Below are 2,704 nucleotides of genomic sequence, written 5' to 3' on the forward strand. Positions count from 1 at the left end.
AGGGACCGATTCTTAGAAGCCAATTCTGAGAACTAGCCCCTACCTACTAGGGGGTCGATTCTAAGAATTGGCCCTCAATAGGCTAAGGGGGCAAGGGGACCGACTCCGAGGATCGTCCCCCCTAGTAGGCAGGGTTGATTCTGAGAATCGATCCCTGCATACTTGGCGGCTAATTCTTAGAATCGATCACTTGCCTACCTAGAGGCCATTGTGCCTCGAGTAGTCACATCTGCCCAAGGCAGAGCGTACATGCATGCCCATGGTTGAGCATGTGCGCCTTTGACATAATGGCCCTGTGGCAGGTAGGGGGTCGTTGTGCCCTGGCCAAGCGTGCACACCCACCGTTGGCACAATAGCCCCCTGGAAGGGAAGGTACCGATTCTGAGAATCAGCCCTTGGCAGGGAATCAAGACCCTGGAAGGCTGACGTTGATTCCCTACCAGGAGTCGATTCCCTACCAGGGGTTGATTCTCGAAATCAACCCCCTACCTACAAGGGGTCGTTGTGTTGTCATGGATGCGCCAATCTAGGGCACATCACCCCCCTTGAAGGTAGGGGGACAAGGACACACCCACGTTCAGGCATGCTCGCCCTCGCACAATGATGCCCAGGCATGCCCTCTCAGGGCACAATGGCCCCCTGGAGCACCTAGGGCCAATTCTGAGAATCGTGCTTTGCCTGCCACCTTGATTGTAATGGGGCCGTTGTGTCGTTGGTGGGTGCGCCCGCCTTGGGCACAGCATCCCCCTACCTGGCAGGGGGGCACTTTGCCCATTTGCACTGAGCATTGCATCCACCTTCTTGGCAGGGGGTCACTGTGCCCATGGCAGGTGTGCCCACCAATAGCACAACGGCTCCATGGAAATTAGGGTGGCAAGCAATGGTAGGTCCCTATACTACTAGTGTAGCCCCTTATTATTATTAGTGAAACCCCCTTATCGTATTGTTGTGCCCATGTAGTCCCCATATTGTTATTATTGTGCCCCATAGAAGCCCACTATTATTATTTTTGTGCCCTTACAATATTATTGTTATGTAGGCTCTGATTATATTGTGACCCCTTAGACTCCTATATATAGAAAGGAGGTCTTGTCATTTGTGTCATCCAAGAATTGTTCATTTGTGTAACGTAAAGGAGGTTTCCCCCTCGAAGAGGCTAATTTTGAAATCATTGAACTATCTCTTCTTCTATTTGTGATCTGGTTACATAACACTCGGTATCATAGCTTTGGATTCTAGGGTTTCGCTACTTCAAATAGGTCATCGTGGAATTTTCACTATAATTTTTTTTCCATGAAGCTTCAAAAGTTGAAATTAAAACACATTGAAGCCAAAATCTTGATGAACTTCATGTCTGAATTTCAGATCTTTTCTCGCCATATTTTCGGAGATATGAGCTGAGGAAGTTAGGGTTTTTGTAGGCTCTAGAATTCCATTTCAAACAAGTGACCTTGGGAAATCAGCATAACTTTCTCTCGGAGCATCAAATTTAAATTTCGTAAAAGGTAACAAAAATTGAATTGGAATCAATGATGAATTTTAAGATATATGGTATAAAAAGGGGCATGGAAGTTCTGAGTGATGGCTTAAAAGCAGACATGGAAGCAGTGATGAATGTCAATATAGAAGGGTTGAAGGAAGGTTTGACAAAGTTGCTAGAAGAAAGGCATCCAAGTGGTGATAGGGAAATGCATTAAAATCATGATGAAGATAAAAGGAATATCAATTATGATTTTAGAGACTCCAATGTGGGGCTTAAGAACCACCACATTCCAAATATATATATAAGGAAGTTTGATGGGAAAGATCTAGTAACTTTGATACTATAGATGGAGAAATATTTTTATCTACATGATGTGAAACCCTCACAAAAGGTACATATTGCATATTTGTATTAAAAAGCAATTAGTTTGTATGATATAGATGGCTTTGTTTTCATAAAATACTTATCAATTGGTCAATTTTTACAGAGGAAATGATAGCACATTATGGGGATACAAAGAGCGACACTTTCTTTAGCCAATTGATAAATCTCAAACAAAAGGGGTCAATGGTGGAGAAAATTGAGGACTTCCAAAAATTGAATATAAGGGTAAATTATATTCCAAAGGAGCATAATATTGATGTATTCTGAGGGACTTTAGAGGATAACATCCAACATGAGGTTTGTTTTGGGAACCTGATTCATTGGAGAAGGCATTCAGGTTGGAAAGAAAAATTGAAAGCAAAATTATGGCAACATTGAATCCTATCACTCACAACTATAAAGATGGAAATGTTGTTGCTCCTAGCCTTCCACAACCTACAAGCTTGACACCACAACAATTGGAAGAAAAAAGAGCAAAAGGGCTTTGTTACAGTTGTGATAGAAAATACACTAAAGGTCATAAGTGTGCTGAGCAGAAATTAATTTACATAGATTGGGAAGATGAGGAAGAAAAAGAACAAGAAATATCAAAAGAAGAGGATATACACCAAGAACCAGCCCTAGAGAAAGAATAAATGAATCCAACAATATCTTGTAATGCATTGTCAAGAATTACCACTCAAACTCTCAAGATAGAAGTACATATCAAGAAGAAAAAGGTAATAGTGTTGATTGATTCGGGTAGTACCCATAATTTTATTCATTGTAAGATAGCCAAGGAATTGAATTGCTTCCTATATACAGCAACAGAGTGTCAAGTGATGGTTTCAAATGGAG

The sequence above is a fragment of the Pinus tabuliformis genome, chromosome 8 (genome assembly GCF_031772625.1).
Source record: "Pinus tabuliformis cultivar Carrire ecotype Pingquan chromosome 8, CPIR1, whole genome shotgun sequence".
Taxonomy (NCBI): domain Eukaryota; kingdom Viridiplantae; phylum Streptophyta; class Pinopsida; order Pinales; family Pinaceae; genus Pinus; species Pinus tabuliformis.